Below are 13,677 nucleotides of genomic sequence, written 5' to 3'. Positions count from 1 at the left end.
CCATCCCAGGAATCAGTCTGGTGAACCTTCTCTGTACTCCCTCTATGGCAAGAATGTCTTTCCTCAGATTAGGAGACCAAAACTGTACGCAATATTCCAGGCGTGGTCTCACCAAGACCCTGTACAACTGCAGTAGAACCTACCTGCTCTTATACTCCAACTTATACTCGAATGGGGGACGTTTCGGGTCGAGACCCTTCTCCAGACTCCACAGGCACGGGGAGCTAAACTGTGATGCCACAATCTCCAAAACAGCGTTTCTGGGAGCGTTCAGTTTATTTTATTTTATTGGTATGTGAAAAGCTTTTGTTGTGTGCTATCCAGTCAGCAGCAAGCCTATACATAGATTAAAATCGAGCCATCCACAGTGTACAGATACATGATAAAGGGAATAACATTTAGTACAAGATAAAATCCAGTAAAGTCCAATTAAATATAGACCGAGGTGGCTCCAATGCGGTAGGTAGTAGCTCAGGACCATTCTCTAGTTGTTGATAGGAAGATTCATTTGCCTGATAACAGCTGGGAAGAAACTGTCCCTGAATCTAGAGGTGTGCGTGTTCACATTTCTGTGCCTCTTGCCTGATGGGAGTGGGGAGAAGAGGGAGCGACCAGGGTGAGACTCGTCCTTGATTGTGCTGGTGGCCTTGCTGAGGCAGCTTGAAATGTAGATGAAACAGAAAACATAACTTACTAGAGATTACGTTTCATTTGTGCCTGGTCCCAGCAGTTTCCCTCTGCCCAGATGGCCAGCTGCATTGTCGTGCTTTTAATTAATAGACATTTTCTAGATAACAACTACATCCCACAGCTTTTTCCACTCACGCCCTCTATCCCTGCCTCCTACACCCCCACCCACCACACTGTATACATGTGGCCATCATCCAGGAACATAGAACAGTGCAGCACAGGAATAGGCCCTTTTCCCACAATGTTTGTGCCTGACATGATGCCGAGGTAAACTGATCTCATTTGCCAGTGCATGGCCCATATTCCTCTATTCCCTGCATTTACATGCACCTATCTAAAAGCCTCTTCAACGCCACTATTGTATCTGATTCCACCACCAGCAGATATTTCTGGGAATAATCTAGAAGATGCAGGATCATTTCATTCCAAAGAGGAAGAAAGATTCTAAGGGGAGTAAGATGCGACCGTGGCTGACAAGTGGAGTCAAGGACGGTATAAAAATAAAGAGTAGACGTTTAACATAATAAAGATGAGCAGGAAGCCAGAGGATTGGGAAACGTTTAAAGGTCAACAGAAGTTAACTATAAAGACAATACAGGGAGAAAATAAATACGAACATAAGCTAGCCAAGAATATAAAGGAGGATAGTAAAAGCTTCTCTAGGTATGTGAAGAGGAAAAAAATTAGTTAGACAAATGTTGGTCCCTTGAAGACCGAAACAGGTGAATTTATTATGGGGAACAAGGAAATGGCAGACGAGTTGACATTTCTGTCTTCACTAAGGAAGACACAAACAATCTCCCAGATGTACTAGAGGACAGAGGATCTAGGGTGATGATGGGATTGAAGGAAATTTACATTAGTAAAGAAATGATGTTGGGTAGACTGATGGGACTGAAGGCTGATAAATCCCCAGGGCCTGCTGGTCTGCATCCCAGGGTACTCAAGGAGGTGGCTCTAGATATCGTGAACGCATTGGTGATCATTTTCCAATGTTCTATAGATTCCGGATCAGTCCCTGTGGATTGGAAGGGAGCTAATGTTATCCCATTTTTCAAGAAAGGAGGGAGAGAGAAAGCAGGGAATTAGTTAGTCTGACATCAGTGGTGGGGAAGATGCTGGAGTCGATTATTAAAGATGTAATAGCGGGGGCATTTGGGTAGCAGTAACAGGATCGGTTCAAGTCAGCATGTATTTACGAAGGGGAAATCATGCTTGACAAATCTTCTGGAATTTTTTGAGGATGTAACAAGTAAAATGAACAAGGGAGAGCCAGTGGATGTAGTGTATCTGGACTTTCAGAAAGCCTTTAATAAGGCCCCACACAGGAGATTAGTGGGCAAAATTAGAGCACATGGTATTGGGGGTAGGGTACTGACATGGATAGAGCATTGGTTGGCAGACAGAAAACAAAAAGTAGGGATTAACGGGTCCCTTTCAGAATGGCAGGCAGTGACTGGTGGGGTACCGCAAGGCTCGGTGCTGGGACCGCAGCTATTTACAATATATATTAATGATTTAGATGAGGGGATTGGGGGTAACATTAGCAAATTTGCAGATGACACAAAGCTGGGTGGCAGTGTGAACTGGGGAGGATGCTATGAGGATGCAGGGTGACTTGGACAGGTTGGGTGAGTGGGCAGATGCATGGCAGGTGCAGTATAATGTGGATAAATGTGAGGTTATCCACTTTGGTGGCAAGAACGGGAAGGCAGATTATTATTTGAATGGTGTCAAGTTGGGATAAGGGGAAGTACGAGTCCTGGGTATCCTTGTACATCAGTCACTGAAAGTAAGCATGCAGGTACAGCAGGCAGTGAATAAAGCTAATGGCATGTTGGCCTTCATAATGAGAGGAGTTGAGTATAGGAGCAAAGAGGTCCTTCTGCAGTTGTACAGGGTCCTGGTGAGACCACACGCGGAGTATTGCGTGCAGTTTTGGTCCCCTAATTTGAGGAAGGACGTTCTTGCTATTGAGGGAGTGCAGCGTAGGTTCACAATGTTAATTCCCGGGATGGCGGGACTGTCATATGATGAAATAATGAAGCGACTGGGCTTGTAGTCACTGGAATTTAGAAGGATGAGAGGAAGTCTTATAGAAAGATATAAAATTACTAAGAGATTAGACACGCTAGATGCAGGAAACATATTCCCGATGTTGGGGGATTCCAGAACCAGGGGCTACAGTTTAAGAATAAGGGATAGGCCATTTAGAACTGCGATGAGGAAAAAAATTTTCACGCATAGAGTTGTGAATTTGTGGAATTCTCTGCCTCAGAAGGCAGTGGAGGCCGATTCACTGGATGCATTCAAAAGAGAGTTAGATAGAGCTCTTAGGGCTAGAGGAATCAAGGGATATAGGGAGAAGGCAGGTACGGAGTATTGATTGTGGATGATCAGCCATGATCGCATTGAATGGCGGTGCTGGCTCGAAGGGGCGAATGGCCTACTCCTGCACCTATTATCTATGTATTATCTATGTATTATCTATGTATCTATGTTCCACCCCAGGCAATGTGTTCCAGGCTCCCACTACTCTCTGTGTGATAGTCTTGTCCTGCACATCTCTCCATTAAACTTCCCTCCTCTCACCTTACAGCTATGCCCTCCAGCATTGTACATTTCCAACCTGGAGAAAAGGTTCAGACTGTCTACCCTATCTATGCCTCTCAAAATTTAATATACAGTGCTTCTATCAAGTCGCCCATCAGCATGGAAACAGAACCTTCGGCCCATTGAGTCTATGTCAACTATCAAGCAACATATACACCAATTCTACCCTAAACCATTTTATTCTCCCCACATTTCAATCAATTCGCCCCACATTTTACCACTCATGCATCCATGTGGGACAAATTACAGGGTCAAGACCCTTCTTCAGATCCCTGAAGTGTCTGAAGAAGGGCCTCAACCCAAATCGTCACCTATTCGTTTTCTCCAGATGCTGTCTATGTTCTTACTGAACAGGATGTAAAAAAATAATCTTACTGTACCTTGGTACACATGAGAATAAAGGAACCATTGAACCATCCATAGACCTATTCTCCACGATTTTAATGTTACTCCTATGACTGCAATACTAAAATTATCCGAGGAAGCTTGTGCCCAAGTATTTCCCCAGCAAAGTCTCCACATTTGTACGTTAGCTTTTTTTCAATGTCCTTTAGCAATCCAAGATCTTTTTTATCAACTGTACCACAGTTCCCAAGAGGAAGGCACTGAATGGAAATATCTAACTGGACTTGCAGCAGCAACTGAATAGTGAAGGGATTCGTCCCGAAACATTACCCATTTATAAGGCCATAAGATCATTAGGTCATAAGGAATAGGAGTAGAATTAGGCCATTCGGCCCATCAAGTTTACTCTGCCATTCAATCATGTATAATCTATCTCGCCCTCCTAATTCCATTCTCCTGCCTTCTCCCTATAACATCTGACACCTGTACTAATCAAGAATCTATCTATCTCTACCTTAAAAATATCCACTGACTTGGCCTCCACAGCCTTCTGTGGCAGAATTCCATAGATTCACCACCCTCTGACTAAATAAATTTCTCCTTATCTCCTTCCTCAAAGAATGTCCTTTAATTCTGACCCTATGACCTCCAGTCCTAGACTCTCCCACTAGGGAAAATATCCTCTCCACATCCACTCTATCCAAGCCTTTCACTATTCCTCCTCTCCAGAGATGCTGCCTGACCCGCTGAGTTACTCCAGCTTTTTGTGTCTATCTTCAGTTAAAACCAGCATCTGCAGTTCCTCCCTACGCAGTGACAGCACTAGTTTTGTTATTATTGCGTTGTAAGGAAACTTGCAAATTTTTTATTGTACTGTCTAGACTTTTCTAAATCCTCTCAGCCATTCAGACCAAACTTTTCCCATACTTTTTCAGATCAAGATTTAATGCTATTCCTATTGCTCTCATTAGAAGTCTCCAGTGTAACTGGCTGCCATCCATTTTGGTGTTCAATTCAAAATTTATGGTAACTCGTGGAATGAAAAATGCTGCGCGGGTGTTCAGAATACCAAAGTGTAACGCGATACAATGTTTTTCCCCTTAGAGGGTTCTGCGTCTTTGCAGCTCTCTCTATTGCACGGCGGCGGAAGCAGAGATTTTGAAAATGTTCAAGGAAGTAGAGAGGTTCTTGATAAGCAAGGGATGAAAGGTTACCTAGACACCACAGATGCTGGTTTACAAAAAACATATACAAAGTGCTGGAGTAACAAAGCGGGCTGGCAGCATCTGTGGAGAACATGTATAGGCGACGTTTCATGTCGGGATCATTCATCCGGGTGAAAGGTTACCTAGGTTCGAAGGGACTGAAGAGTTGAGATTAGCCATGATCAGGGCTTCATTGCGCGAGGATTTGAGTTTAGGAACAAGGAGGTCCTACTGAAGTTGGTCAAGGCCCTGGTGAGACCTCACTTGGAGTTTTGTGTGTGGTTTTCGTCTCCTAATTTGAGGAAGGGCTATTGAGGGAGTGCAGCATAGGTTCACCAGGTGAATTCCCGGGATGGCGGGACTGAAAAATGAAGAAAGAATGGGTCGACTGGGCTTGTATTCACTGGAATTTAGAAGGATGAGAGGAGTATCTTATAGAAACATATAAAATTCTTAAAGGATTGGACAGGCTAGATGCAGGAAAAATGTTCCCAATGTTGGGGGAGTCCAGAACTAGGCGTCACAGTTTACGAATAAGGTGTAGGCTATTTAGGACTGAGATGAGGAAAAACCTTTTCACCCAAAGAGTTGTGAATCTGTGGAATTCTCTCACTTGATGTTTTCAAGAGAGAGTTAGGTTTAGCTATTAGAGCTAAAGGAATCAAGGGATATGGGGAAAAAGCAGGAATGGGGTACTGATTTTAGATGATCAGCCATGATCATATTGAACAACGGTGCTGGCTCAAAGGGCCGAACGGCCTACGCCTGCGCCTATTTTCTATGTTTCTATGTTTCCATGATCTCAGGCTCAAAGGGTGAAGTGATCTACTCCTGTTACAAATTCCTACATTCATATGTCTGTGGTACTGGATTATAAATGTGAAAATGTGAGACCTGGGTTCAATCCTGACCATGAGCACTTTCTGTAAGGAGATTGTACATTCTCTCTGTGACCGTGTGGTTTTTCTCCAGAAGCTCCGGTTTCTTCCCACATCCCAAACCAAGCTGGGATGCAGTCTGATAAAATACTTTCTATGGTGCATCTGTAGATGTTGGTGAGAGTTGCTGGGGACACGCCAAACTTCCTAAGCCTTCTATGGAAGTTGAGGGAAGTAAGGAAGTAGAATACAATGTGCTGGAGGAACTCAGCGGGTCAGCCAGCATCTGTGGAGGGAATGGACAGGCAAGTTTTCAGGTCGAGACCCTTTGGCCCAACTTGCCCCATACAACATGGAAACAGGCCCTTTGGCCCAACATGCCCATGCCAACCAAGATGCCCCATCTACATTAGTCCCACCTGCCCACATTTGGCCCATAGCCCACTATACCTTTTCCTATCCATGTATTTGTCCAAATTTCTTTTAAATGTTGTTATAGTACCTGCCTCAACTACCTCCAATGGCAGCTCATTCCATTTACCCAACATACAATGAGTGAAATGGTTGTCCTTCCGGTTCCTATTAAATCTTTTCCCCCTTCATCTTAAACCTCTGACCCCTGGTTCTTGACTCCCCTACTCTGAGTAAAAGTCCTAGCCTGCCCAACCTCTCCCCACAGGTCAGGCCCTCAGGTCCTAGCAACATCCTTGTAAATCTTCTCTGCACTCTTTCCAGCTTTTTTCTGATATTGTCATATGCTGATTATGAGCCGTTTGAGTCTTGATTGAATCTTTGTCAATCCCTTAAGAGATATTCTTCTTCTTGCGAATGAAACATAAACCAAAGGAATAGTTAGATCTCAAGCCGGGTGTTGAGCAGCCAGGTTGTTGCCTCTACGTCAATGTCTGCCAGGCCCTGAGCTCCATTTGGTGGGTGGTAGAGCGGGCACTCAGAGATGACATGGTTGGCTGTTTGTTGTTCTGCTCCACATTCACATCTGGGCTCTGGTGGAGCCCCCATCCCACAGGCTGGCATTGAAACGCCCAACTCCAGTACAGTCTGGAGAGACGCCAACTTAAGAGATGCCAACTAAGCATTAAGATATGATATTACACTATGCCTCCCATTGCTTGTTACGATAATTCATAGAAACGTAGAACATAGAAACACAGAAAATAGGTGGAGTAGCCAGCACCGCCATTCAATATGATCATGGCTGGTCATCCAAAATCAGTACCCCATTCCTGCTTTCTCCCCATATCTCTTGATTCCGTTAGCCCAAAGAGCTATATCTACTGTAACTGTCTCTTGAATACATCACTTGCTCTTGAATACATTATTCAGAATTCAGGGTGGCCACGGTGGCATGGCGGTAGAGTTGCTGCCTTATAGCGCTTGCAGCGCCGGGAACCCGGGTTCGATCCTGACTACGGAGTTTGTACGAAGTTTGCACATTCTCCCCGTGACTGCGTTGGTTTTCTCCAAGATCTTCAGTTTTCTTCCACACTCCAAAGACGTACAGGTATGTAGGTTAATTGGCTTGGTGTTTGTGTAAATTGACCCTAGTGTGTGTAGGATAGTGTTAATTGTCCACGCGGACTAGGTGGACCGAAGGGCCTGTTTCTGCGCTGTATCTCTAAACTAAACTAAATACAATGCCTTTAGTCTCAGACGTTCTTTGGTGCTCTCAGCAACAAACATAAGGGCGTAGTGGTAGAGTTACAGCCTTACAGCACCAGAGACCCGGGTTCGTTACTGACTACGGGTGCTGTCTATACAGAGTTTGCACCTTCTTCCCGTGACCTGCGTGGGTTTTCACCGGGTTCTCTGGTTTCCTCCCTCACTCCAAAGATGTATAGGTTTTTAGGCGTATTGGCTTGGTAAAATTGTAAATTGTCCCTAGTGTGTGTAAGATGGTGTTAGTGTGCGGGGATCGATGGTTGGTGCGGTCTAGAAACATAGAAGATAGATGCAGGAGGAGGCCATTCGGCCCTTCGAGCCAGCACCGCCATTCATTGTGATCATGGCTGATCGTCCCCAATCAATAACCCGTGCCTGCCTTCTCCCCATATCCCTTGATTCCACTAGCCCCTAGAGCTCTATCTAACTCTCTCTTAAATCCATCCAGTGATTTGGCCTCCACTGCCCTCTGTGGCAGGGAATTCCACAAATTCACAACTCTCTGAGTGAAAACGTTTTTTCTCACCTCAGTCTTAAATGGCTTCCCCTTTATTCTAAGACGCTGGCCCCTGGTTCTGGACTCGCCCAACATTGGAAACATTTTTCCTGCATCTAGCTTGTCCAGTCCTTTTATAATTTTATATGTTTCTATAAGATACCCGCTCATCCTTCTAAACTCCAGTGAATACAAGCCTTGTCGTTTCAATCTTTCCTCACATGACAGTCCCGCCATCCCAGGGATCAATCTCGTGAACCTACGCTGGACTGTCTCAATCACAAGGATGGTCTTCCTCAAATTAGGAGACCAAAACTGTACACAATACTCCAGATATGGTCTTACCAGAGCCCTATACAACTGCAGAAGAACCTCTTTACTCCTATACTGAAATCCTCTTGTTATGAAGGCCAACATTCCATTATCTTTCTTCACTGCCTGCTGAACCTACACGACAACTTTCATTGACTGCTGTACAAGGTCGCTCAGGTCTCTCTATACCTCCCCTTACCTAACCTAACCCCATTGAAATAATAATCTGCCCCCTTGTTTTTGCCGCCAAAGTGGATAACCACACATTTATCTATATTATACTGCATCTGCCACGCATCTGCCCACTCACTCAACCTGTCCAGGTCACCCTGCACCTCCTAACATCCTCTTCACAATTCACACTGCCACCAGCTTTGTGTCATCCGCAAACTTGCTAGTGTTGCTCCTAATTCCCTCTTCCAAATCATTAATATATATGGTAAACAGTTGCGGCCCCAACACCGAGCCTTGCAGCATCCACTTGCCACTACCTGCCATTCTGAAAAGGACCCGTTCACTCCTACTCTTTGCTTCCTATCTGCCAACCAATTTTCTATCCATGTCAACACCCTATCCCCAATACCATGTGCTCTAATTTTAGTCACCAGTCTCCCGTGTGGGACCTTATCAAAGGCTTTCTGAACATCTAGATACACTACATCCACTGGCACCTCTTCATCCATTTTACTTGTCACATCCTCAAAAAATTCCAGAAGATTAGTCAAGCATGATTTCCTTTTCATAAATCCATGCTGACTTGGACTAATCCTTTTACTGCTATCCAAATGCCCCATTATTACCTCTTTAATAATTGACTCCAGCATCTTTCCCACCACCGAAGTCCGGCTAATTGGTCTGTAATTCCCCATTTTCTCTCTCGCTCCTTTCTTGAAAAGTGGGATAACGTTAGCTATCCTCCAATCCGGTGGAGTGAAGGGCCTGTTTCCGCACTGTATTTCTAAAACTAAAACTAAAACCCTAAAAAATCCTCAACAAACATCAGCAAAGACATTTGCTGTTTTTGCGTCCTTGCCACGTTTAATACGTTAGCCATGCTCAGCCGCACCACAGTGAATGTAATTCAATGGGTCAGCAACATGATGAGATCTCCTGAGAGCATGATAGTACCCTGAATTGAGGCTATTCTATGCACCGAATGGAAAAATAAATATATTTAAATGTGGGTGTTTTGTAAAAAGCAGTCTTATTTACTGAAAGGCAAATAGTAGTCATGTCAAATTGCTAGATCCCTGTAGCTTCATGGCACTTATCCAGAGAGGGTAGATGAAGCCATCAATTCTAGACTGCCAGCTTGCTCACTAGTCTTTTTTGATCAGACGTTACTGGCTTTATCTTGCACTAAACGTTATTCCCTGATCGTGTATCTGTACACCGTGAATGGCTCAATTGCAATCATGTACTTCATAAGTGATAGGAGAAGAATTAGGCCATTCGGCCCATCAAGTCTACTCCGCCATTCCATCATGGCTGATCTATCTCTCCCACTTAACCCCATTATCCTGCCTTCTCCCCATAACCCATGACACCCAAACTGTACATCCTTTCCGCTGGCTGGTTAGCACGCTACAAAAGGTTTTCACTGCACCTCATGACAATAAACTAAACTGAACTGAACTGAACTGAACATCCACAATCAATCAAAATAGCATCGCCTGTGCTCGTTCAGAATGAAATACAAGACTATTCAAGTTCATGGGAAAATTCTCCGCCAAAAACAGGGTCGCACATCCAAAAATATAACCGCGCATACTGACCAGAGGAATGTAGACTGTTCCCTAGTCTGATGTGTGGATTGGCCAACAGTTGGCAACAGCAGCCACTGTCATTCACAAAGTACATTGCTGCAGTGAGATTCATAAAGAAGTCTCTCGTTTTGATGTTTCGCTTGCACAGAGTGATCCTACATTCGCAGTAGGTTGCAAAAGGCTGAACTTTAATTTAGTTTAGTTTAGACTAATGGTGCGGAAACAGGCCCTTCAGCCCATCGAGTCCATGCCGTCCACCGATCATCCCGTGCACTAGCACTATCCACCACTCTAGGGGCAATTGACATTTTTTTCTCTGGTGCTGTGAGGCAGCAACTCTACTGCAGCGCCACCGTGCTGCCGCCGCCGCTGTTCACTGACTCCCTCCCTCCACCCTTGTCTCCGATTCTCCGGTCCTCATGTGGGATTTCTGTCCAGCCGAGCGGCAAAAGCTCCCATCGGAGCTGCCATACCCCGGCTGCAGGCCTGACTCACCCGCGACTAGAGAGGGAAGCTACCGAGCCCGGCCCCTGCTCATCCTGAGCACGGGGGAACTGCAATCAAGGGCCGGCCGCGCAGCGTTAGAGTTGCTCCCTTACAGCGCCAGAGACCCGGATTGGATCCCGACCACGGGTGCTGTCTGTACAGAGTTTCTACCTTCTCCCTGTGACCGAGTGGGTTTTGTCCGGGATCTCCGGTTTCCTCCCACACTCTAAAGACGTACAGGTTTGTAGGCGAATTGCCTTGATAAAATTGTAAATTGTCCCTAGTAGTTTGTGAGCGGGGATCGCTGGTCGGCGTGGACTTGGCAGGCCGAAACACCTGTTTCAACGCTGTAATGCCCCTGTCCCACTTAGGAAACCTGAACGGAAACCTCTGGAGACTTTGCGCCCCACTCAAGGTTTCCGTGCGGTTCCTGGAGGTTGCAGGTGGTTGCCGGAGGTTGCAGGTAATGGAAGCAGGTAGGGAGACTGACAAAAACCTCCGGGAACTTCCGGGAACCACATGGAAACCTTGGGCGGGGAACAAAGTCTCCAGAGGTTTCCATTCAGGTTTCCTAAGTGGGACAGGGGCATAAAGACTCTATGAACCTCCACGACTCCAAAAGTGAAAGAGTCGGTTATTAGGGTTACACCCCAGCGGTATGAACATTGACTTCTCTATCTTCAAACAGCCCTTGCTTTCCCTCTCTCTCCATCCCCTCCCCCTTCCCAGACATCTGACCAGCCTTACTGTCTCTGACTACATTTTATCTGTTTACCGCCCACTCCCCTGACATCAGTCTGAAGGAGGGTCTCGACCCGAAACGTCACCCATTCCTTCTCTCCCGAGATGCTGCCCGTCCCGCTGAGTTACTCCAGCATTTTGAATCTATCTTTGGTTATTAGGTAGATAGACACAAAAGGCTGGAGTAACTCAGCGGGTCAGGCAGCATAGAAACATAGAAAATAGGTGCAGGAGGAGGCCATTCGACCCTTCGAGCCAGCACCGCCATTCATTGTGATCATGGCTGATCGTCCCCAATCAATAACCCGTGCCTGCCTTCTCACATATCCCTTGACCACTAGCCCCTAGAGCTCTATCTAACTCTCTCTTAAATCCATCCAGGGATTTGGCCTCCACTGCCCTCTGTGGCGGGGAATTCCACCAATTCACATCTCTCTGGGTGAAATTCACAACTCTCTGGATGTGAAAAAAGGATGAGTCACCTATCCTTTTTCTCTGGAGATGCTGCCTGTCCCGCTGAGTTACTCCAGCACTTTGTGTCTTTTTTTGGTGTAAACCAGCATCTGCAGCTCTTTGTTTCCACAGTTATCAGGAGACGCAGGATTAGACAATCAGGTTTAAAAAACAGAGGGGAGACGAGGAATGATGGGATTTTACAGGCACCAGAATGTTAGGAGCTGCAGTGCATTGCCTGAAGGTATGGTGGGGAAAGATAAAAAATATAATATGACACTGATTTGAAGAGGGAATATTTTCAGGTTGATGGAGAAAGGGCAGGGGAGTGGATCTAATGGGAGAGATTTTTCAAAATGCCAGCTTTGGTCTTGTTGCCAACCAGCCTCCTTCTGCTCCCTGCTATTACACAAATGATCTGTTTCTCAACTCAATTTAATTCCACTCTACTATTAGTCATGCATCTTTAATCATTCCTATTTTTCAGGCAACATTGTATCCATCATCTTTTTAATACTAATTAAGGAGCCTGCTCCGATTACGGGAAGGACAATCATGATCTTAACCACCCTCTCTGTTGAATGAAATCTTTTCTAAAACCTTTACATTTTTCATGGATTTTTTTTCCAGAAAAATTATGAATTCACATCTCAGTAACCAGTGGGGATGATATTTTGCCCTAACGTCACCGCTCAGAACCTTTACGGTCACCTCTGTCATGTCGGAGGTTCAGTGGACAAAGTCCCAACTTTCAAGGTGTAAGATAGAAGATAAAACAGTACAGGAACAGGCCCTTTCACCCACAATGTCCATGCCCAACGTGATGAGTTCATAAGTTCAGGTAAGGTAAGTTCAGTGCAAGGTAAAACCAGTAAAGTCTGATCAAAGATAGTCCGGGGGTCTCCAATGAGGTAGATAATCGTTCAGCACTGCTCTCTGGTTGTGGTAGGATGATTCAGTTGCCTGATAACAGCTGGGAGGAAACTGACCCTGAATCTGGAGATGTGCGTTTTAGGAATGGGAAGGAGAATTGCTCCTCCAACCTCATCTACTGTATCCGTTGTTCAAGATGTGGACGCTTATACATTGGTGAGAACAAGTGCAGACTGGGCGATCGCAGACTGAACCAACCTGATCTCCTGGTTGGTGGACACTTTAATTCTCCTTCCCATTCCTACACAGACCTTGTGTTCAAGAAGGAACTGCAGATGCTGGAAAATCGAAGGTACACAAAAATGCTGGAGAAACAAATACAGCGGGTGCAGCAGCATCTATGGAGCAAAGGAAATAGGCAACGTTTCTGGGCCGAAACCCTTCTTCAGACTGATGGGGGGTGGGGGGGGGGGGGGGGGCTTTCTGACCTCGGTCACCTCCATTGTCAGAGTGAGGCTAAACACAAATTGGAGGAACACCATCTCATAATTCACTTGGGCAGCTTACAGCCGGCAGTATGAATATTGATTTCTCTCACTTCAGGCAGCCCAGGCATTCCCTCTCTCTCTACCCCTCCCCCACCCAAGTTGCACTATCTTCTCATTTTCACCCTACAAACAGCTTACAATGATCTGTTTCCTTTATCATCCTTACTTTTTTGCATATCTTTCATTCATTGTTCTTTATCTCTCCACATCGCTCGTTTCCCTTATCCCTAACCAGTCTGAAGAAGGGTCTCGACCCGAAACATCACCCATTCCTTCTCTCTAGAGATGCTGCCTGTCCTGCTGAGTTACCCCAGCTTTTTGTGTCTATATATATATATGTATATTTTTATGTATGTGCATATGTGTGTACAGTATATGTGTGTGTACAGTATATGTGTGTGTATTATTTATATATATATATATATATATATATATACATACACATATATACATATATACACGTCATTTACTCCGAGCGGACAGGACATCAGTCTCCGGCAAGACCAGAGGTGGGGGTCTGTGCATTTATGTAAATAAAGCATGGTGCACGGACTCCACCATCATCGAGAGTCACTGCTCAGCTAACCTTGA

Source organism: Amblyraja radiata, chromosome 1 (genome assembly GCF_010909765.2).
Source record: "Amblyraja radiata isolate CabotCenter1 chromosome 1, sAmbRad1.1.pri, whole genome shotgun sequence".
NCBI lineage: Eukaryota > Metazoa > Chordata > Chondrichthyes > Rajiformes > Rajidae > Amblyraja > Amblyraja radiata.
Note: the sequence above shows the minus strand (reverse complement) of the source record.